The 25,192-nt window shown below is 41.6% G+C and overlaps 1 protein-coding gene and 1 long non-coding RNA gene across 12 annotated transcripts in view; both read left to right on the top strand.

The window, feature by feature from the left end:
• LOC310730201 overlaps window positions 1-1,223 on the top strand; it is a 1,437-nt gene extending 214 nt beyond the window's left edge. Inside the window, exons 1-2 of the long non-coding RNA XR_014534756.1 lie at window positions 1-1,015; window positions 1,064-1,223. The exon at window positions 1-1,015 is cut by the window's left edge and continues 214 nt beyond it. This is a non-coding gene — a long non-coding RNA (uncharacterized lncRNA). The remainder of the gene's footprint in view (window positions 1,016-1,063) is intronic.
• Window positions 1-25,192, top strand: part of mecom (MDS1 and EVI1 complex locus) — a 154,980-nt gene that overhangs the window by 3,576 nt on the left and 126,212 nt on the right. The window lies entirely within an intron of this gene.

The raw sequence follows: 25,192 nt of genomic DNA, 5'->3' as shown, positions 1-25,192 counted from the left end.
GCTCGTGCGCGCTATTTCAATTCCCACACTCCTCGTAACACGGGCGCGCGCGCGCACTCGCGCTCGGTGAACTGGCACGAAGTTTGCGCTTAAGGAATAATCCGAGGCCTGAAGCAGGTCGCGCGCGCGCGTGTGTATGTGTGTGTTGCATTTTTCTTGGTCACCTGCAAGAAATAAAAAAAGGAAGACAGACAGGAAAATAAGTGAAAGAAAGAAAGAAAGTGTGTGTGTGTGTGTGTGTGTGTGTGGTTGTGTGTGTGTGTGTGTGTGTGGTTGTGTGTGTGTGTGTGTGTGTGTGTGTGTGTGTGTGTGTGTGGTTGTGTGTGTGGTTGTGTGTGTGTGTGTGTGTGTGTGTGTGTGTGTATTCTTGTGTTTTGTGTGATTTGTTTGGCCAGCATTATTGTTGGTCACCCACAAATATGTTAAGAAAGAAAGAAAGAAAGAAAGAAAGAAAGAAAGAAAGAAAGAAAGAAAGAAAGAAAGAAGAAGAGAGAGACTTTCTTTAACTCATCAGGAGATCTTCAGCAGGTTCTCAGCAGGTTCTCCAGTGCAGCCTGCGCTCCACAGTATCGCCTTTTCCCCGCTTACTCTGCTCCTCATCACTGCAGAAGATGAAGGAACGTCACTGGACGCTTTCACGGTGTGGCTTGAGGACCCGATCACGTGATCTGTGAGGCCGCCGTTAACGAGGGCTGAAAAAGCCGCACGTGTTACAGCGGGGCGCGCGGTCATGCGCTCGTCACTCGCACGTCACGTGATTCGTCTAAGTTTAATGGGGAGTCGTGTTGCAGTAAGAAAGAAAGAAAGAAAGAAAGAAAGAAAGAAAGAAAGAAAGAAAGAAAGAAAGAAAGAGAAGGACGAGATAGATAGATAGATAGATAGATAGATAGATAGATAGATAGATAGATAGATAGATAGATAGATAGATAGATAGATAGATAGATGACAAAGTAAAAAAAAGGAAAAGAAAGAAAGCAAGAAATAAAAACAAGGAATTTGTACAAAATTATAAGATGTAAAAAGAAAGAAAGAAAGAAAGAAAGAAAGAAAGAAAGAAAGAAAGAAAGAAAGAAAGAAAGAAAGAAAGAAAGAAAGAAAGAAATGAGGAAAAGGACAAGACAGACAGACATGCAGACAGATAGATAGATAGATAGATAGATAGATAGATAGATAGATAGATAGATAGATAGATAGATAGATAGATAGATAGATAGATGACAAAGAAGGACAATTAAAAAAAAGAAAACAAGAAAGAAAAAGTTCAGATGTAAAGCATTTCATTTGTAAAACATGGCACACAAAATTAGCAAAAATTAAATCTTTTCACTTAATTGGAAAAACAAACAAACAAAACTCAAATAAAATAAATATTCCATAAAATCCAAAAAAAAAAATCAAGTAAAAATAAAAAGTAAACAAACAGAGAATTGGCACTAAAAATAAATACAGTGAAAAACACATAAATAAAATGAGGAACAAAAAAATAAATCAATCAATCAACAAATTGTCGATATAAAAATAACATGAAATACAAATACATTTCAATAATAAACACGTCCTTAAAATGAACTAAAAATAAATACATCAAATAAAATATAAATTAATCATATAAATAAATAAACTTTTCCAAAATCTGATATTGGATCATTTCAATTTTGTTAGACGACTGATGCTTTTGGCATCTGATATCTAATCCGCTCTAATCCATGTTCAGCTCTGCTACTGAAACTGTCCTGCCACTGAAGACTCCTTCCATCAACGTAGAATAAACTTCTCGTCCGAGTTCCAGTGATAATGAGTTGAGGAACGGCAGTGGGCGACGATGGGGTCAGTGTCCACCCGGTCTAGCCCGTTGTATTCCCAGAGTGTGTACGGATGGAGGGAAAAAGAAAGAAAGCAAAATAGAGAAAGGCCACTGTGGGTTGTGATCATGATGGATCACATGTTCAGAAGCGTTTGATTGATCAGACTGAAGCCGCCGTGTTTGGTCAAAGAGGTCTGATTACAGCCTGGGAAATCTTTGGAAGGATAGATGTGTTTGTGTGATGGAGAAGAGAGAGAAAGAAAGAGAGAGAAAGGGAAAAAAAAAGAGTACGGGGGTGTGGTTGACAGTGACACAGTTCCCCTCATCCATCAACGCCTCCGAGCCCCCATTCTTCGTCCTCTTCGCCCCGGTGTCTCTCACATGTCTCACATGGTCAGCTCACATGGTCGTTTATTCGCCGCTCCGTGATTGGTCACAGGTCAGGTCATGTGATTGTGCGTTTGCTGGCGAGGGGGGCGTCCAATATATTGGTGGGAACGCCATCGGTTTTTACGTCCCGCTGCCCCGCTTAGTAAACAGACATGGAAGGAGTCACCAGTGTCAGAGCAGCACATTGCCACATTTGCGTTCTTTAGTGTGTGTGTGTGTGTGTGTGTGTGTGTGTGTGTGTGTGTGTGTGTGTGGTATGTATAATATGTGAGGTGCTGCCCTCCATGGATGGCATCTATGCACTGAATATATGTCTCTGTATATATATATATATATATATATATATATATATATATATATATATATATATATATATATATGTGTGTATGTGTGTATGTGTGTGTGTGTTTGTGTGTGTGTATATGTGTGTGTGTGTGTGTGTGATGTCGAATCCTATATACTCCTTATAATATGTGAGGTGCTGCCCTTAAAGGTGGGCTTCTTTGTACTTCTGTGTGTACAGTGTGTGTGTGTGTGTGTGTGTGTGTGTGTGTGTGTGTGTGTGTGTGTGTGTGTGTGTGTGTGTGTGTGTGAGAAAGGGATGCGATAAGGATCCATAAGAGCCATTCTTTCACTTGTGTTTACCACGTGGAAATCAGTACCAGCACGAAACAATGAACGAACCCTATCCCGGCCCTGGGACTTAAGGTCAGGGAGGCTGTGAAAGAGCCCCACACACACACACACACACACACACACACACACACACACACACACACACACACACACACAAACACACACACACACACACACACACAGGAGTCCTGCCGCCAGTCTGCTCAGGATGTGTGCCAAAACTGAGGTCATTACCTACATATGGACTCGAACGCTACAAATATTGTTTTGTGTATTGTTATTGTGTGTGTGTGTGTGTGTGTGTGTGTGTGCATACAAACGCCTTGAATTTATGATTGTCATTACCTAATCGCACTGTTTTAATAGGCGTATGATTGTGTGTGTGTGTGTGTGTGTGTGTGTGTGTGTGTGTGTGTGTGTGTGTGTGTGTGTGTGTGTGTGTGTGTGTGTGTGTGTGTGAGTGTGTGAACCTTTGCTCATGCAGGAACGCAGTTGCACTTAACACTTTTTGTGTATTTGTGTACGTGCGCGGGTTTATGTATCTTTTTTTTTTTTTTTTTATCCGAATCCAAATCCCAAGCCGGCTCCCTTTTTTTTTTTCTGACCTCCTATTGTAATAAAAGTACAACTTTATTTTCCCACGCATCCAGCCATCAAATTTTCTTCTGATAATTGAAACGAATGAGAAACTATCCTTCTTTTTTTTCCCATGCCGTGGTTCACCTGGAGGAGATTCAGTTCTCCGTTGGCTGAGGAGCGGATCGACCGGGGCAGGAAAGAATTACTGAGTCATATGTCTCTAGATTCTTTTCTCAGAATTGATGTGTGTTTTCCAGAGAAACGAAAATTTTCGTCTCCTAGACTTTTAACGCCATTCGTTCTGAATGGAATGTAAGTATGTAAGAAATGAAACTACAGAGACAAATCTACTGGGAACGCTTGATGCCATATTGTATAGGATGTCTTTAGATATTGTATCATCAAATTGTCCATTTGGAGACCCGAACTTGTCCCAGCATAATGATGTTCACGCCCACAAAGACAGTTCCAAGCAGGAAGATATGGTTTTAATAGGTTGGAGTGGCAGATCTCCTACTCTAGAACTTCGATAGAACCTTTGGGATGAATTGGAACATCACCCCACACCTTCTCGCCTCACCTACATGAATACCTGACTTTACTTGTAAAATGAATAAGCGCTGAAAATCTCCAGAAAGTCTCCACTAAACACCTTTCGAAAATCTCCACACAATCTCTGAAAAATCTCCACAACATTTACATAAAATCTCCATAAATTCTCCACACAATCTTCACAAAACCTACACAAAAACTCCACGCAATCAACACAAAATTTCTACACAATCCCCACAAAACATGAATGAAATCTCCACAAAATCTCCACACAATCTTCATAGAATCTCCACAAAACGTCAATACAATCTCCACAAAATCTCTACACAATCTCCACAAAACCTCTACAAAATCTCCACAAAATCTCCACACAATCTCCACAAAATCTCCATACAATCTCTACAAAACCTCTACAAAATCTCCACACAATCTCCACACAATTTTTTACAAAACCTCTTCAAAATCTCCACACAATCTCCATGAAATCCCCACCAAACCCCCACAAAATCTCCACAAAACCTCTTCAAAATCTATACACAATCTCCATGAAATCCCCACCAAACCTCCACAAAATCTCCACATAATCTCCACAAAACCTCTACACAGTGTCCATAAAATCTCCACATAATCTCCTTAAAATTCTTCACACAATCTCCACAAAACCTCTATACAATCTTCACATTACCTCCACACAGTTTGGGACTTTTGATTGTAATGTTTTTACAGTTGATTATAAAGCGGTACAATGACAGTACAACGTGTTCGCCCAATGCTCTAAACTCATGCCTTCTTTCCAGCCAATCAGAATTGAGTATTCAGGCTAACCATGGTATACAGGCTGTATACTCATTTTGATTGGGTGGAAAGCCATGAGGATGAAAGGCCTAATGTCTTAATTGCCGTTTCCGTAGCACCCAACCTCCTCCTTTTGCAGCCAGACTTGAGACAGTCCATGGTGGAGTACTTTATCCATATTCCCACAACTGAGCACCTATTGGGTTAAGGGCCTTGCTGAAGGGCCCAGGAATGGCAGCCTGGTATGGCAGGGGGACTCAAACCCACAACCAGCTCGACAGACAGACAGACAGACAGACAGACAGACAGACAGACATGACATATACGCCATGACTTCCTCGTGAAATCCCTGCCTGTGTGTGCTCTGTGTGTGTATGTGTGCTGTATCTGTATGTGTGCTGTATCTGTATGTGTGTGTGTGTGTGTGTGTGTGTGTGTGTGTGTGTGTGTGTGTGTGTGTGTGTGTGTGTGTGACAGTGAGAGATAAAGTAAAATGAAAGGAGTTCAGGCTCATTGTGCTGCTGAAGGTCAAAGGACAGGAAGATGTGAGAACACACACCAACTTGGCCAAATGAACTTATGCTCACACACAAACACACACACACACACACACACACACACACACACACACACACACACACACACACACACACACACACACACACACACACAGATCTAGCTCTTTTGTAACAAATAACCTTTCCCCTTTCTGGGGCAGAAAGGAAAGTAAATATCGAAGATAGGAATGAAGTGAAAAAACAACGTGAGAATGACTTTGACTCTGCTTTTTTCTTTCCTTTGAGGAATCGGCTTCATGCTCAGCCGCTCTGTAGTGGTGCTTCGGGGGTCCACATTCAGCACACGATACTTTACCATGTAGCCACAAAGTGACAGAGTTAAATGGTTTCCAGTTTTTGTAGGCTTTAAGGTTCAGCATTTTAAAATGCTTTTCTGTGCACCACGGTTGCACAGAGTGGTTGGTTTCTTGTTTGACATCTTCTTCACGTTGTTCAGGTTTTTTCACCCTCAAGACTTTCCAATGACTGGATGATTTAAAGATGTTTGTATAAGCGCAGCATTCTTTTGGAGACTCTTAGCGGCATTCTGAAGATTCAGAATCCATTGGCCCATGTCCAATTTAACTTGCTCTTTGCCGGGCTTTGATGAGCTCCGTCCTCTTCATTTCCTGAGATTGTGCCTCTGCGACATAAACAGCATGTGCATTTCAATACATGGTGCATCAGATAGCTGCAGGTGTTCCTGGTTAAGTGGACAGCTCCTGTATCTACAGTTCCTGCACTAAACACATAGCAGCCATCTATAATCAAATGGACCAGGAGTCATTGCATTGTCTGTTTAGCCTCTGCCTTCGCCCCCTCCTCTCAGGTGTCAAAGAAATCAGGTATCGAAGTGATTGAAGCGATTCCTTTCCCTCTGCTCTGCCAGGTCATTCGGTTTGAGGAGCACGAGTCTCCTTACCTAGATGGAAGGGGATTTTTTTACGGACATGCGGTCGGGCGGGTCCTCGACTCGACCCAAACCTTTTTTATTCCAGTCCGATCCGGAGATGAGACGCAGTGCACACATGCTCTTCTGGAGGAAGAACATGAACAATAGAGACAGTGGAGATTCTCTTCCTCTCCCAGCGGCATTCCAAAGATTCCCACTGGCCGGAATTCCAGTAGCCCGGCCCAGGATTCTCGCTCGCTTTCGGCCTGGGCTTTGATGAGCTCCGTCCCCTTCGTTTCCTGAGATTGTGACTGTGCCACAAAAACAAGAGGGGCTGATGAGAGCGAGATGGAGACGGAGACAAAGATGTGAGGAGAGGATAAGCAGGTGAGAGAGAGAGAGAGAGAGAGAGAGAGACAGAGGGAGAGAGAGTGGCAAGATCCTCAGGATGTCCTGTTTTGATTAGTGTAAGCATCTGCACTATCCTGGAGAAATATTGTGTTACAGGAGATTAAAGAGCAAGAGGGATGTTTTGGCGTTTTGCCACTTGTTCTGAACTCTTGGACAGCCGGTGTTTGGTAAAGCCATTTAAAAAGCTGGTGATTTATTATTCCAGGAACTTTGGGCGTGAGACAGGAATAAGCTCAGGAGAAGAAGTCCCAGGACAACACACATTCACAACCATACAAGGGGGATTTTTACAATTATGGCTGTATTGGGATGCATTGACTTGGGTGGGGTACCATGTGTTTATGCTCCCATACAGACACAACGTACGTTGTTTTCTTCTCTTTACTTTAGTAATCTGGAGGCAACCAAAAAGCTTAGTGGACACCTCTTCAGTTTTTCAAATGTTGCTTTGGAGTCAAGATTCTTAGAGCTGTGATGTAGAAACACTACCCGTTGCACTTTGCCTGAGATAGATTTTCAAAAAGTACTTTATTTATTTATGTTTACACACTATCACCTTTAAAATAGTCCCCTTGCAGAGCAATACCGTGCTTCCAGCGTTCCTGCCACTTCTGGAATACGCCCTGGAAAGTCTTCCTCTTGAAGCGTGTCAAGCACCTTATGCGATTCGCGCCGAATCTCCATAGTGGTTTTAGAACAGCGACGTTTGAGCTGTATCTTCAACTTCATGGAGCCAGATCTAGCGAGTTGGGTGGGTAAGGTTTAGGTGTGGAAGTAAGATCATGTGGATTGTTCTCCGACGATCATCATTAATTGCTGGATGGTTTTTTTAGGGGTTGAGCTCGTTGAAGGTCTTCCTGATCTCTCTTTGTCTTCCACTAATGTTCTTCCGCTCTTGTAGCCTGCGTGCCCTTAAAACACCGCAAACGACTCATGTATGTATGATGTATGTCTTGTCAAAGGTCTCTGTGGAAGATTTGCCCAATTTTGCACAGAATTTTACATTTGCTCTTTGTTCTAATTTGCTGTCTTGATAAAACTGCAGACGTGGTAATGCACGTCATCAGAATAGGACCAATTACTCTCGAAACTTTTTCATACCACCTAGTATAAACTATATAGGCAAAAATACTGGGCACCTGACTTTTCCAGCCATATTTGGTTCTTCCCCAAACTGTTACCTTTAAGTCATACCTTCCAGCATTTGCACAGAGAGAGCTCCGTGAAGATATGCTTCGCATGGGTTGAAGTAGAAGCTCTCCTACAGTACTCTAATCCTCAACCCTATTGAACACCTTTGGGATGAATTGGAACCGCACCCCTAGGCAATCTCGCCTCACCTACATCAGTACCTGACTTCACTAAAACCCTAGTTATTGAATAAAATTCAATTCAATTCAAATTATGTTTATTTGTATAGTGTAGTTTAACAATAAACATTGTCTCATAGCAGCTTTACACAGATGAAGTGTAACAGAGACGGCGATAAAAATCCCACAAATCTCCACAGGTTCACTATAAAATCTAGTGGAACATCTTAGAAAAGTGGAGGTTGTTAGAACAGCAAATGGGGACTAAATGTGGAATAGAATGGTCAAAAAATACATACGAATCTTATGGTCAGGTTTTTAGCTAGCATCGATGTTGACATCGTTGTAATTGGCGAGTACACAAAATCAGCACCATTGCTAGTTTCGATGGTTTCGAACAATCTATTGATTAAGTCAGTGAGTACAATGTCTTATTGGATGTTTTGCCAACTATTGTAAGTCAAGTCAAGCCAATTTCTATAGCGCTTTTCACAACAGACATTGTCTCAAAGCAGCTTTAGAGAAATTAACAGTTAAAGTGACTGGTGTTTATTTATCCCTGATGAGCAGCCATGGCGACTGTGGCAAGGAAAAACTCCCTTAGATGTTATGAGGAAGAAACCTTGAGAGACTCAAAAAGGGGAACCCATCCTCATTTGGGTGACATCAAGAGTGTGATTATACTTATATAAATAGCCCAAAGATCCGTGAACTTAACGAACAACTCAAGAGCTTTGAGGATGGATTTGGTCTGTAATTAATATTTTCTACTGCAATGGCTCAAGACCACAGGCTGCATGAACAGTTCTGCATTTAAGCTTTCTCACTGCACCTCAACAATGATGGAACTGTAATGTGATGAGGACTGGTTCCCATAGGAGTCTGGTTCCTCTCAGGGTTTCTACCTCATGCCATTCAGGGATTTTTTCCTTGCCACTGGCTTGCTCCCAATTTTAAGAAACATACTTACAAGCACATACATTCTTTTATAACCTCTTTGTTTTTGTCAAGCTGCTTTGAAACAATGTTCATTGTTAAAACCGCTCTACAAATACTCATTACTCAGAAATAGGACATTCACCGTAAGTCTATGACGTATATGTAATTCCTATACGTTTAACTGTAGCAACTAAGAGTCACGCATACAAGACAAGTCAGTCTTTCCGATTGTTCCTGTACGAACATGATCTCCATGTCACACTGTAGGATCTCAGTTATGTGGGTCTGTTTGACAGTCAAAAACCGCTGCACAGAAGAAAAAGACTTGTCCGTCATCGATTCGTGACACGTTCAGACGCACGTTCTCTCGTTAATAGTAGCTAGCCGCAAGGAAAAACAATAACTCAATGAGGTTCCTCTTCTTGCTGTACTGTCCACCTGACTCGTTTTGACATTTTCACCGAGGGGGGGTTGAGGCGCTAATTGCATCACCACCATCATTGATGGTCGTCCTAGGAGAAGTGAGACTGTAGAAAAGTGTTTGAAAGCTTTTGACATAAAGAAAATTTTAATAAATGATTAGCCTTTCAGTGAGCATAAACTAGCGATCAAAGACTACAGATTAGCCTCAGATTACAGGAATCTTTTAGTATTTTCCAACATTTGTCTCAGACGACCAAATCATGCCCAAAATCTTGTAGTGTGAGCTCGGCATAAGACGAAATAAAAAGCTATTTAAAGTCAACACGCTAAATAAATGCAAACAATGTAAGAAAAGTAGATGTCAATCATTTGCTGTTGGCGAACGAAATAATCGTTAGGGGCGGGACTTAAGACTTCCTTCGCGTATGGTAGGAGTCTGATTGTTCACAATGCTGTAAGCATAATATTCCAGATTTGATTTTGGAATTAGATTTTACTAGTGTGTGTGTGTATGTGTGTGTTTTAACACACTCCCTCCAGGCAGCTTTCTGCAGTCGTTTGGCTGCCGAGGCCGTGGCCTGTTTCTGCTTGTCAAACAGACATCAAGCCAAGGGACCCAAGCGGGAATGAGGGTCAGCAGCGACACTTTTTTACAAGTGTGTGTAAGTGTGTGTGTGTGTGTCTCAGTGTCCCCTGTGTTTAGTGGGTCATGAAAGAAGCTAATGAATTTCATCCCAGTGGTTATCTCTCTTGGTCTCCCTCTCTCTCTGTCGCTCTCTCTCTCACATCTCCTCACGTTGCCCCCAGCTCTCTCGCTCAGTTCAGCAGAAGCCTGGTCAAGCCAAAGTTTAAATTTAGCTTCATGTGTACCCAGGGTCGAGGCATTCCACAAGCAAGAGATGGCAGGATGTGAAATGGAGGAGGAGGAGAACGAGAAGGCTGGTCTCTTCTTTTTTTTTTTCGTCGTTTTCCCTGGCTGGAGCCAGTGAATGGGAGAGTGGGAGAACGACGGGGCGAAGTGCTCCGGGAAAAAAAGAAATTGTGGGAGACGTCTCATTCGTCAGAGATACTGCGCTGACACTCGGAAAAGTGCGAGCCAAGCTCAAAATAGTGTCCACCCACACACACTCACACACACACACACACACACACACACACACACACACACACATGGTTTTGTAGTATTGGTGTGTTTCAAAATTACCTAGGATAAAAAGTTTCTATCATGATCCTCTTTCAGGATGACTCCGCCCACTTCCATTTTTTAAATATACATTTTAAGAATAAAATAAAATGATTTGTATTGTTGCTAAATACATTTTTAAACAATGAATTTCAATGCATTTTTAAAATAGATATATAATAATATTTATATATGAAACTAATAAACTAAAAAAAAGAAATAAAAAAATATTAAGTTTTTTAACGTGGTTTAACTGCCTTTTTTGTACAACCCATACAGGAAACTAATAAAAAAATAAACTTGATAAAAATAAATAAATAAATAAATAAATAAATAAATAAATAAATAGAAACAAACAATAAGTAAATAAACCCAATTAACAAACAAAACAAACAGCAATCAATTAAAAAACCCCATAAATAAATAAATAAATAAATCGACAAGTGAAAACAATTTATAAACACTAACAAATCAATCAAACACACCAACAAACAAATAAATGAAATCTTTGTATGAGGCAGTAGAGATTAGTCTTGCTTACACAACGTCTTACCCGACCCCCCCCCCCCCCCCCCCTCCACCAGCTCCACCCCAAGTAATTTCCTATTTAGGTGAATTCTGCACAAATATAGATTGTATGTACGCAGCCATGTGCATACACACACACACACACACACACACAAACACACACGTATGCGTCACACCTGTCCACTCCCGTTCAGCGACCCGGCTCCAGGTGTGTGTTGTGTCTGCCAACAGTTTGCCCATCAATCCCTGACAGCTGACAGTTTAATCTGAGCATCCAGGCAGGTCATTACTGAAGCACAAGATCAGCCAATCGCATCAGTGATCAATAACAAAGAGAAAAGAAGGGAGTAAAAACGGGTGGGTGGGGGGGGGGGTGTTGGGTTGTGTGGAGAAAGATTGAATGTGTGTGTGTGATGTAAGTGTGCGTGTGTGTGTAAAAGGGTAGTCATGTATTTGAAGGTTAGTTGACAGACACGCTGTCGTATACACCAAGATGGGAAGGTGCACACACTTACACACACTTACACACAATCACACACACACACTTGCTCACTGACTCTTATGCATGTCCCCATTTGTCCTCCCATACACACCCACTTCTACATGTGTATATATATATGTGTGTAAAGATATCACCCCAACTCAAATTCGGAAAGTAATAGTCGTATTTTTCAGCCAATATGGCGCTCGTGTACTTCACGACGCCAAGGTCGGTGGGGTTACGACCTGAGAGTCGACCAGTTCACATTCCTCAGCCTTTTATTAGGAATATAACATTTCATAAGCCAATGAATGTCTCCTAGACGTTTGTAAACCAACCGACGGGACCTGATGCCTTTTATGCTGCAGATGAGTTCAAGCAGTCCATCCTGTCCCACACAGAGAAAAAGCGAGAGAGAAACACACACACACACACACACACACACACACACACACACACACAAACACCCCCCCCCCCCCCCCACACACACACACACACACACACACACACACACACACACACACACACACACACACACACACACACAAAAAGGGAGAGAGAGAGAGAGAGAGAGAGAGAGAGAGAGAGAGAGAGAGAGAGAGAGAGAGAGAGAGAGAGAGATCGTATCTTTATCATATCAGACTTAGCTGAAAGACACACAGACAGAGATACACAAAAAACGCCGAGACAAACCAAGGACAGGAAGAGGAAGTGAGAGGCGCAGAGATACATATATAGACAGGGTTCCGGGGTTCACCAGATAAGAAAGATGGACGATACGTAAAAGGAGAAAGATGGGCAGTGAGGAATTCTGGGTTGCCGAATCGATCGGAAAAACATTTAAGTACAGGGTCCATTTTGAGCATTAAATTGAATTGAATGAATTAAATTGAATGGCATTAAATAGAAATGTACTGTGCACATTTACAGTATAGTACTGTTATTACAAGGGGTGACCCCGAATAGTCGAATCTTTGCAGAGGTAAAACGTGGATCGTACCATTTTCAATTTCATTTTTCAATTCATTTTTATTTGTATAGCGCTTTTAACAATGAACATTGTCTCAAAGCAGCTTTACACAGATAATGTGGTGATTAAAAACAAATATGTTCTTTATAAGTTTGTCCCTAATGAGCAACTGTGGCAAGGAAAAACTCCCCGAGATGGCATAAGGAAGAAACCTTGAGAGGAACCAGACTCAAAAGGGAACCCATCCTCATCTGGGTTGAACCGAATGTCCATTTATAGCAGATATACAATGTTGCGGGGTACAGTGATGATGACATTTTGGATATATAGGGGTGCTTAATGTCTAATTTCATATAGAAACACATCAGTTTTCTCCCAATATGTAAAAATGCAGCCTATTCAACAAAAAGAAAAGAAAAAAAAAAAACATAACTGGGCAGGTGATTCCATGATAGATAACACTCCAGCTCTAAACAGGATTGGATGCTTGCTTCAGGTCATTGTATTGTTGGATGTTGAAGTGGGTTCCACTGACCCACAGTCCAGACGGAATTGCAGGGTGTATTGGTGTGGAAGTATGGAATGGTTGCCATGTTGGTTCAGGATTCCTTTCATTTTGTGGAATAAGTCCCTGCTCCAAAACAACCCCAAACCTTTAAGCTTCCACCTCCATGTTTGACTATGGGGTGAGGCAGTCTGCTAACATCTTCTCTCCTGTTTTCCATCTTACATATGCTCTTCTGTTAGAGACAAAAACGTCCAACAAACATAGAAGAAATCCAGACCAATTTTTGTGTGTTGTTTCCATTTAGCTAGTTTGTTGCGTAGAAGCAAACGAAACATGCATGCGTCTCGAAAACCATATACGAAGAGGTGATACGCTAAAAGACTTTACGCTAAAAGCTAAATGCGAGCACTTTACGCTAACAGACGCAAAATGTCGCAAACGGTTACGAAAAATAGGTTTAACTAAGAAAAGCTTGTGAAAAAAGGTAGCGGTTAAGCATAAAGAGTTATCTAAGAAATTTGTTGACTGAAGTCGTGACGGAATCCAATACAGGACTGCGACTTTTAGAGGTGGAGAAGGTAGAGGAAAAAAGAAAATGGCGTTTTTGAGTTTTAATCAGACGGCTGTCGCGGCGAATTCGCAGAGGCCCGAGTCGCTAATCCGGCAGACGGGGAGGTTTTTATGCGTCGGACGCCGGTCGTGGGAGAAATGTAATTTCTTTCGTCTGTGATTTGATCAGGAGCTGGGAAGCGAGGAGAACGAGTGTAAATGTTTAAAGAGCGAGTGGGCGAAAAGAGGAGAGGAGAGAAGAGAAAGTGAAAGCGAAGGCGGAATTGAATTACAGGTGTCCCCCGTGCGTACGCCACTGTCTGCGGTGCATTGTGGGTATTGATCTAATTGCGAGGCGCGAGCTGTTGCTGATTGGACAAATTGCGGAAAAAGGGTCGAGGGTTCCAGGCTGAAAAATGGATTGTTGCAAGAACATTGGATATGTATGTGTTTTAAATGAAGAGTGGGAGTGTGTGTATTTGTGTGTGTGGGTGATTAATCTGGTTTTCCCGAAAAAAAGAAGAATTTGGATTTTCTTAGCACTGAATTGAATTGTAAAGTTTAAAGGTTAAAGGTTGGTCACCCTGAGGTACAAAACTTCTGCTTCTGCTTTTAACCTTCACCTGAAGTGTCATTTCTTATTGGTAAAAAGTTGACAATAAATGTTGGGTGTCTTAAATTGCAGGTATATACTAACGCATTGTACTGCACTACTGTTTCCATTGCAACAACTTTAAATATACAGTGGAACCTTGACACTCGTGACCTTGACACGATAGTTCGCGACTTTTCATTTGGAACCGGACTAAGCGGCTCGTGAAAAATCTGATAGTTTGCAAGATTTCAACATAGAGTTTGTGCTAATAAATTCCATGATTTTATTATTGTATTATTCATTCAAAGTACTAATTTAACCATTTATTACAAGTAATTCACAATTTTTGTTGCAGAACATAATTTCCGGACTATTAAACGCACCCAAATATAAGCCGCACCAACTGAATTTGACAAAGATTTTTATATTGAACATAAATACGCCGCACCTGTCTATAAGCCGCAGGTGTCTACACTGAAACTAATGAACTTTACACAGGCTTTAATGAAAGACAGTGTCTGTTACACGGCTTGTATCTAAACAGTAGCCTACCAAGAAAGTCATTGTTCACTGTCTTCCTCCTTCCTTTCACAACAATTTCTCTCGGGAGTTTATCTTTTGGCATCGTTGTGCGTTTAAAATCACCATCGGTGAATCTTTTCTCCCGATGCCGTGCAGCTCAGAACACAGGTGAAGTGTGTGTTTTCATGCCCGGTTGTTTTCAGCGTGACGAATGATTCGCATTTCCTGTAGACAGTCCGAGTGAGCGGCAGGTCAAACGTCAGAGGAACATCATCCATATTTATGATGTGGTGCGGCCCGATTCAGTGGGAGCGCATCTGATTTAATATAAAGAGTTTCATTGGTTCACCTGAACCCGTTCGGCAATTTCATTGGTCTAATGTTATGGGGTTCAGTTTTTTTGCTTGAAGCTTGTGCAACTGGGAAAAACCCAGGAAAAATCCATAAATGAGCCACTTTGTTGTTTAAGCTGCGGGGTTCAAAGAGTGGGAATAAAGTAGCGGCTTATAGTCCGGAATTTTTTATTTATTTATTTCAAACATATCCTTTGTAAGGTCTGTGGGAACCTGGTAGCGTAGAATACATAAGAATAAAGCTCTTGCTTTATCCAATCAGATTCCAATATGGAGTCACCGAGGCCATCTAGAAGGTGTCCAATACACTTACAAGGACGTTTAAAAGACGGACATTGGAAATAAAAGCTGGACATCAACAGTCATGAGCATTTTCATGGATTTTTTTTTTTTGGACGCAAAAACACACAATTTCATTTCAAATCCCCAGGAAAATCGCAATGCGTAGAAACAATTTACAGAAAACCCAGGGTTCAGTTTATGAGGTTAATGTTGATACTTCTGCTGGAGATGATGTATGCGGCCGGTGCAGCTGTGGCTACAATGAAAGGAGACGTGTTCACTGGGTTTCTTGCTTTAGTAATGGCATTTATTCTCGCTGTATGAGATTCCTGTCTGTGATGCAGCGGCGTCTGTTTTACCGCGTTCCTTTAAAGCTTTGATGGTTTCTATGGCCGTGGCATCATAATGATGGTATTAAGAGATGGATTGGTCCAGGGATTGGATTGGATTGGATTGGGACACCACTATATATTCATTATGATCATCTCATAATGTGTCAAATGATTCATTTCATAACTATTTTCTCATGTTACCTCACACACACACACACACACACACACACACACACACACACACACACACACACACACACACCCATGACGCATTTTTGATCAGGCCAAATGCATCATTACTCATGTCCAGTCCAGTCCAGTCCAGACACACACACACACACACACACACACACACACACACACACACACACACACACACACACACACACACACAGGTATGGAAATCATCACATGTGAGTCAGAGGTCAACCTCATTACCCAGTCTTAGTGCAAACTTTCAGCCCTGTGTTTAATATTATGTTGCTGAGGAAGGGGCCTGTTCCTAAACACACACACACACACACACACACCTCTGTCATGCTCTGTCTGCAAATGTATTTGCGAATAAAACATGACCTGACCCTTAAAGTGGCCTCTCGTGTCTTTTTTAAACACGAGCAGACAAACACAGCATCGGGTTCGAAAATGAACGTACACGCTTTTCCAGCTCCAGATTTAGATGATTTAGTTGCTGCTGTGGAAGTGTGTGTGTGTGTGTGTGTGTGTGTGTGTGTGTGTGTGTGTGTATGTGTGTGTGTGTGTGTGTGTGTTTGGTTGTGTGTGTCTGGACGTGTGTGTTTGACTTACACATGACGGGTGTTTCCTGATGTTAAACATCTCTACATAAAGCCATTAGAGAACAGGGGCTCTATTCATTCACACACAAGTGATATGCGCTCTTGTACACACACACACACACACACACACACACACACACACACACACACACACACACACACGCACCGTTTCACAATGTTGTCACACAAGCGTACACTTGCGGCACTCTTTCAGTCACACACAATGATCCACCTGCAAACACATGGCTTTTACACACACGTAAACAATGTGTCATTTTATCTACCGCACACTCTAATCTGTTACACACACACACACACACACACACACACACACACACACACACACACACACGCGCGCGCGCTCTATGATACATCAACGTGTTTAAAGACTGCCTAGGTGGTCGAGACCCTGTGTGTGTGTGTGTGTGTGTGTGTGTGTGTGTGTGCGTGCGTGTGTGTGTGTGTGTGGAAACACTCAGCATGACACACAGGGACCAGACTGACGTTGGACATAAACAGACATGAGTCCTACTGAAGGAGGTCATTGTCTACATGCATGTGTGTGTCAAAACTGCAACCGTGTGTATGTGTGTGTGTGTGTGTGTGTGTGTGTGTGTGTGTGTGTGTGTGTGTGTGTGTGTGTGTGTGTGAAACCTGTTTTTATATATAAAGTTTTATATTAGAATTTTAAATACTGGTTGAACTGAAAAATTAGCTTGTTGGTACTTTCACCCTAGAAACATGTTTATTTTATGATAGAAATAACATATGCTTGAAGTTTTAAGTTTGGAATTTCCAACGTGGAATTTCAAAAATTTCAATTTTGAATTTAGTGCTCTAGAATTTAGAATCTGACATTTTCGAATTTCGAATGCTAAAATTCTTGCGAATGCTTAAAAGTTTTTCGATATTTGAAATGCTAGATCGTGGTTTGAATTTGAAAGGTTGAAATTTTTGAGAAATTAGCATGCTAGAAATTTTATTTGAATTAAAGTTATTAAAAAGTTTTTCGAATTTGGAATGTTACAATTGTCTAGAAATAAGAATGCAAGAATTTCACAGAATTTTAAGTGCACATTTAGATCAATTCGAATGCTAGAATTTTCTAGATCGTATAGTGCTAGAATTTGGAGTCTAAAATCTTTCGTTAAAAAACAAATGTACAATGTTCAAATTTGGAATTCATAATGCTAGAACTCTGGAACTGAGACTGATCAAATATAGAATTTAGATTTTTTAAATCTTTCTTTCTTTCTTTCTTTCTTTCTTTTCTTTTTACATCTCGTGATTCTTGAAATATGTATTTAATTATATATTTGTTTGTTTGTTTATGCATCTAATGATTCTTGAAATCTTTCTTTCTTTCTTTCTTTCTTTCTTTCTTTCTTTCTTTCTTTCTTTCTTTCTACATCTCATGATTCTCTTAACATTTCTTTCTTTTATTAGAGTTGAGGTATTGAGACGGATGAAATAGAAGGTTTGAACTGATCTTCTTTGTGAAGTAGAAAACCTTTTAAACACACTAAAATAGGTGTCCACTTCACTTTCCTGGATTGGATCCTTCCTTCTATCCATCTATCCATTCCTCCATCCATCCATCCATCCATCCATCCATCCATCCATCCATCCCTTTATAAATTTGATGTACTATATCACCTCACACATTGAACCACAAGCTAAATGTTATCTAAATCTTAGATCATGTGACCATCCACCCCAGTCATATTACTATTACTACTAATAATAATAACTACTTTTTCTATGTAGTGTGTGTGTGTGTGTGTGTGTGTGTGTGTGTGTGTGTATGTGTGTGTGTGTGTGTGTTTGTGTGTATGTGTGTGTGTTGGGAGAAGTGTGTTTAGTCTGCTGGTGTGTGGGTGGTACTCCAGGTGATGTCTCAGTGTGGAGACGAGGTGATAAGGAGGGAGTGAGCGACACTCTCACCTGTTCATCTCTCAAACCTCACCACTCAACCATCACACACACATTGTCAACTTCAATGTGTGTGTGTGTGTGTGTGTGTGTGTGTGTGTGTGTGTGTGTGTGTGTGTGTGTGTGTATGTGTGTGGGGTTTGTTTGTACAAATAAACACATACAATTAAATGATTTCTGTCTGCATTTTATAATTCTTGAAATATTTTTCCCTTCTTTCTTTCTTTCTTTCTTTCTTTCTTTCTTTCTTTCTTTCTTTCTTTCTTTCTTTCTTTCTTTCTTTCTTTCTTTCTTTCTTTAACATTTTATTATTTTTGGAATGTCTTTCTCTCTCTCTCTCTCTCTCTCTCTCTCTCTCTCTCTCTCTCTCTCTCTCTTTCTCTCTTTCTTTCATTTGTTCTTTCTTTCTTTCTTTCTTTCTTTCTTTCTTTCTTTCTTTCTTTCTTTCTTTCATCAACTCATTATTTTATAATTTTTTTTCTTTCTTTCTTTTCTTTCTTTCTTTCTTTCTTTCTTTCTTTCTTTCTTTCTTTCTTTCTTTCTTTCTTTCTTTCTTTCTTTCTTTCTTTTTCTTTCTTTCTTTCTTTCTTTCTACATTTCATGCTACTTTAAATTGTAAAATTTTTCTTATGATGCTTGACATCTTTCTTTCACTCTTTCTTTCTTTCATTCTTTTTTCTTTCTTTCTACATTTAATGATTCTTGAAATATTTCTTCTTTCTTCATTTGTTTTATTTTTCTGATCTTTAAAAATTCGATTTACTATATTCACCTCATTTCCTTCCATTTTCTACTTACAGCTCATTCCCTCATTCTCTGCATTCAACTGGTCCTCTCCATATACACCTTTTCCCTCTCTCTCTCTCTCTCTCTCTCTCTCTCTCTCTCTCTCTCTCTCTCTCTCTCTCTCTCTGTGGGAACGAGTTTTGGACGCAGCTCTAAGTGGAGGTCATTGTACGCCTCTTAGATTAGCTCGGCCCGAAAGCGCTATTGTGTGCTGAATGGCCATCTCTTCCTGCTGTCACTCACAGAGCGGCTCCGCCCCCTGCCTGCTCGCTAAGAGGCTTATCTCGTTCTCAAAAGAGCGAGAGAGTCCGAGGAGTGAAAGAGTGAGAGAGAGAGAGGGAGAGACAGAGAGAGGAGAGATGTAATGAAGCGTGTGTGGGTTGTTTTTTTTTTTTGACTGAACGACAGAATACCAGGGCCCGAGAGGACAGGGGACAGCTGCAACACACCCCTCCTATTCTCTTAGTCTGTCTATCACTCTCTTTCTTTCTGGCTTTTAATCTCGGATTGTCTATCCATCATTCACTTTCTCCGCCACAGGGTCTGTCACTTATTGTTCCACTTTTGCCTTTTCTTTTCTGCTTTATCAGTTTATCCTGGCCACTTCGTACTTTTCGTAGACTTTCATCATCTCTGTCTTACTATTTTTCCCTCTTTCGCTCGTTCTCTGTTTTCTTCTCACACTTTCTTCCTTCTTTTATTGCCTTGTATTCAAAACTGTTGAAGAAGAAACCAGTAGCTACTGTTGCAAAGAGGTCAGAGTATCTGTGTGTGTGTGTGTGTGTGTGTGTGTGTGTGTGTGTGTGTGTGTGTGTGTGTGTGTGTGTGTGTGTGTGTGTGTGAAAACACATTGTGCCGTTTGTTGCAGAGAAGGGCACGATATTTGTGGACACGTCCCTTGTCCCTGCTCAGTCGTGTGTGTGTGTGTGTGTTGGGGGGATCCTGGGCGGCCTGCTGGTGTGTCGCACTTTTTGTCTTCCCCTGCTTGAAAAGGGGAAAGTTTAAGTGGTGCGTGCTCTAAGAGACTGTGAGGCAAAACACAAGGGTTAAGCCTGTGTGTGTGTGTGTGTGTGTGTGTGTGTGTGTGTGTGTGTGTGTGTGTGTGTGTGTGTGTGTGTGTGTGAGTGTTAAGGATATCTCTCTCTCTCACTCTCTCAGAACTGTAGTAAGGTGGAGAGTCAATCTGATCTGTTTGTCTCCCCAGATGAGAGACTCCTGCACTCTTCTTTTTTCAGCTGCAACCTTTGACCCCCAGGCTTCTTTCTCTTTCTTTCTGTCTCTCCCTCTCTCTCTTGTTCTCTCAGTCAGACTGTGTCAGTGGGTCGAGTGGACTAACGTGAGCAGGAGTGGGTGAGCTTTAAATGGTCTGACCCCCAGTATGCTTGGGAGCTCATCTGTCCATTTGTGTAGGAGGTGAAACAGAAAAACAGACAGAAAGAGAAAAAAATGGGCAGAATCAAAAGACTCCATAAAAGTCTGACTAATTCATTTCTTTCCTTATATTTCTCTCTCTACTTTTCTTATTCTCTTTGCTTTCCTTTTCTTGTGTATCTTTTTTGCCTCCTCTCTATCTCTCTATTTTCTTTCCCTTTTCAACTCCTCCATTTTTCTCTTTTCTTTCCATCTATCTCTTTTCTTTTCTTTTTCTTCCTCCTCTTTTTTCTTTACTTTTCCTTTTGTTTCTTACTTTAAATTTCCTTGGATATCTTTATTTGCTTCCTCTCTATCACTCTATTTTCTTACCCTTTTACCACTCTTTTATATTTTTCTTTTCTTTCCATCTATCTCTTTTCTTTTCTTTTCTTTTCTTTTCTTTTCTTTTCTTTTCTTTTCTTTTCTTTTCTTTTCTTTTCTTTTCTTTTCTTTTCTTTTCTTTTCTTTTCTTTACTTTTTTCCCCTTCCTCTTTATTAAATTATTTTCTTTTCCCTTTTCCACTCCTCTATTTTTCCTTTCCTTTCCTTTCCTTTCCTTTCCTTTCCTTTCCTTTCCTTTCCTCTCCTCTCCTCTCCTCTCCTCTCCATCTCCTCTCATCCGTGAGAGAGGAATAGGTGACTCATTGTGTCGTAGACGCTGAGTGGATCCGAAGGTTCTTTAGCAGTAAACATGTGAAGAGGTGCTCGAGGACAGGGGGGACACAGAAGGGGAGAAGGACATGTTTTTGTCGTGTCCTAAACAGGGCCCCGAAAATTGACCCGCTTCAAAGCCGGGACTGTTTCGCGGCTTATTAGCATTTCCATCACCGCGACCCGAGCGCTCGTCCCTGTTCCTTCCACTGAGTTCACACTCTGAATGTGAGACGTTTTGTGTCGTCTCCGGACGCACACTCGAGCGAATTCAAAAAGAGAAAAGTTTGCTCTCCCTCTCTTTCCCTCTCTCTCTCTATCCCTTGCTCTCTCTCTCTCGCTGTCCTGAATAGACACTAAATCTCTTCAAGGTTAGGACTTAACCTTCTCTGTCTCAGCCAAGCCCCGCCCCATTCCGCTCTCCAACCAATCAATATCAGATGATTTCTAAACAATGCCGTGTTTTGATGGACAGGTAGATGCCATTACGCGATTGGTCAACACACACGCACACACACACACACACACACACACACACACACACACACACACACACTCATTCAAAAGTGAAATTACCATTTGGCTGGAATGATGCCATTCATCTTTGTCAGCGGCGCCGTCTGTCCCACAGGCCCCGGGCCCAGTCCACATTCATTCCTTTCTTTACATCAGATGAATTTGGGCAAATCCAGGAGGATACTCTGTTTCTCTCTCTCTCTCTCTCTCTCTCTCTCTCTCTCTCTCTCTCTCTCTCTCTCTCTCTCCCTTTTCTTTCTTTTCTTTTTTCTCTTATTTCTCTCAGTTTGTTTAACGCCCCGGTTGCCTCCGTCTCCCTGTTTAAGGGCTAAATGAAGAAAATCACACAAGCACAAGCACATGGTGCGAGTGGCGACGGGGTGCAGGTGGCGCACACACACACACACACACACACACACACACACACACACACACACACACACACACACAACTCACACAACTGACACACTGCATCAGTAAAATCCACACCATGATAACGTTTGATGAATATGATTATGATGAAGAGGAAGAGAAGGAGGATGATGAAGGTGATGATGTGATGATAAGGATGAGAATGGTGATGATGATGATGATGGTTGCGATGATGATAGTGGTGTTGGTGTTGATGAGGAGGAGGAGAAGAAGGAAGAGAACGAGGATAATTTTGATGATGATAATGATGGTGGTAATGGTGATGAGGAGAATGATGATGATGATGATGATGATGATGATGGTAGTGGTGGTGTTGAAAATGATGATGATGGTGGTAATGGTGAGGAGGAGAAGGATGAGGAGAATGATGATGATGATGATGGTAGTGGTGGTGTTGAAGATGATGATGATAAGGAGGAGGAGAAAGATGATGATAATAGTGATGTAGTTGAGGATGATGATGATGGTGGTGGTGGTGAAGTTGAGGGTAGTGGTGGTGGCGGTGGTGGTGGTGATGATGATGATGATGATAATGGTGACGCAGTTGATGATGATGGTGGTGGTGGTGGTGGTGGTGGTGGTGGAGTTGAGGGTAGTGATGATGATGATTGCGGTGGTGGTGATGATGATGATGATGATAATGATGATGACGATGATGATGATAAGGTAGAGGAGGAAGATTATGATAATGGTGACGTAGTTGAGGATGATGATGGTGGTGGTGGTTGTGGTGGAGTTGAGGGTAGTGATGATGATGATGATGATGATGATGATGATGATGATCATGGAGGTGGTGGTGATGATGATGACATCAAAATGTCTCTCTTACAGTTTCCTCCTCACACATTGTCTCTCTCAAAATGTATCTATTAGAATGTCCTCCTCACACACTATCCCTCTCAAAATGTCTCTCACACAGTGTCCTCCTCAAACATTGTCTCTCTCAAAATGTATCTCTTACAGTGTCCTCCTCACACACTATCCCTCTCAAAATGTCTCTCACACAGTGTCCTCCTCACACACTATCCCTCTCAAAATGTCTCTCACACAGTGTCCTCCTCTCACACTGTACTCTCTCAAATATATATCTCTTAAAGTGTCCTCCTCACACACTGTCTCTCTCAAAATGTATCTCTTAAAGTGTCCGCTTCAGACACTGTCTCTCTCAAAATGTCTCTCTCATAGTGTCCTCCTCACACACACTGTCTCTCTCACAGTGTCCACCTCACATACACACTGTCCACCTCACAGTGTCCTCCTCACACACACTGTCTCTTTTACAGTGTTCTTCTCACACACACTGTCTCTCTCATAGTGTCCTGCTCACACACACTGTCTCCCTCACAATGTCTCTGTCATTCTGTCTGTCTTTCTTTGCATTGATGAGTGTGCTACATTTTTGTGCGATGATTGTACGTGTGTGTCTTTGCGTGTGTGTTTCTGTGGTCTGGAATGCACATCTCCCCAGTGGACTCTGATGCGTTTTTAAAAAGCGGCTTGGTTCCTAGCGCATGCCTCCCGCCAGGCTAAATCAGGAACCCCGGGGTTAATTTATGGGTTCGCGAGCCGTAAATGCTGATTTGCGATTCCAAGCGAGTGTGTTTGTGTTGCGCGGCTCCGCGATCTTATCCTTCCAATGGATGGAGGACGCAGCCCTGTTGAGACTACTGCTGTTTTTCTTCCCCTCTTCCAAGACAGAAATATGATAAAGCTTGATTGCTACCAATGCGCCCTGACCTGACACTCAAGGTCACAAGGTCAGGGGTCGAAAGCCATTTCCTGTCTCCAGTGTGTGTGGGCAGAGGATGATTCCCAACAATGCAATCGGTGTGTGTGTAGTAGTAGTAGGAGACGACTAAACATATCTGTCTCGGAAAAAGCAGACAATTTCTCACAGAAACCAGCCTGAATGTGTGTGTGTGTGTGTGTGTGTGTGTGTGTGTGTGTGTGTGTATGCAAGTTGTGTCCTCTTGATGTTATGGATTTTCTTCAGAGTGCCCCCCCCTTACTCCATTACTCTCTCTGTCTCCACTCAAGTACTCGTTTTGTACGTGGACTGCACCATTGTGTCCTGGAGAGTCCTCGAGTGGACCTCGAATTCTTGAAGGATACCCTGGCATTCCAGTCTGTGTGTGTGTGTGTGTGTGTGTGTGTGTGTGTGTGTGTGTGTGTGGGTTTGTGTATATAATATTATCATGCGTTCATACGATGTCTTTTATATAAAGATAAATCTATAAGCTTAATAATATACATACGTGTGTGTGTGTGTGTTTGTGTGTGTGTGTGTGTGTGTGTGTGTGTGTTTGAGAGAGTGAGTGAGAGAGAGCGACAAAAATGTGTACATGATAAAATGTGTGTGTAAAAGTGTAAACATGAGAGAATGTTTGTGTGTATCTGAGTGTGTGTGTGTGTGTGTGTGTGTGTGTGTGTGTGTGTGTGTGTGTGTGTGTGTGGGTGCGTGTGTGTGTGTGTGTGTGTGTGCGAGAGCGCGCGCGTGTGTCCACTAGGGGGCGTAAATAAACAAAACTGAACAATGATTGTAGACGATGGCACTTAACGATCGACAGATCGGGTATTAGCCTCTTTGAAATGTGTGTTTTAATAAAAATTAACACAACACCTAATAATACAAATTGTGCTTATTGTCATGTTTACACAACACCCACGACTCAGAAACGAATCGCAAATTGAAACAAATCGAAACACACGTCAACACAACCTCTTGAAAGCTAGCATGAAACAACGCTAGCAATCCGATCCCACAAGGTTTTCCTTGCATTAGCGAAGAATGAGATTTATGTAAATAACTTTGCAGTGCTTCTGTTTTAGGTTTGTGTGTGTGTGTGTGTGTGTGTGTGTGTGTGTGTGTGTGTGTGTGTGTGTGTGTGTGTGTGTGTTCGTTCAGATGCTGTCCCTAGCGATAATGATAATAGGCGACAGCAGATCAAAGCGCTGCCTGTCACAACCGTGCAGATCAAACCAGCTTCATCTGGAAGCTATAAGGCATTTTTTTTTACTCATTATAACACTCCATGCACACACACACACACACACACACACACACACACACACAC

The sequence above is a fragment of the Silurus aristotelis genome (assembly GCF_946808225.1).
Source record: "Silurus aristotelis genome assembly, chromosome: 8".
NCBI classification, from domain to species: domain Eukaryota; kingdom Metazoa; phylum Chordata; class Actinopteri; order Siluriformes; family Siluridae; genus Silurus; species Silurus aristotelis.
The sequence above is the reverse complement of the archived record's forward strand: the minus strand, read 5'-3'. Positions and strand labels throughout refer to the sequence as shown.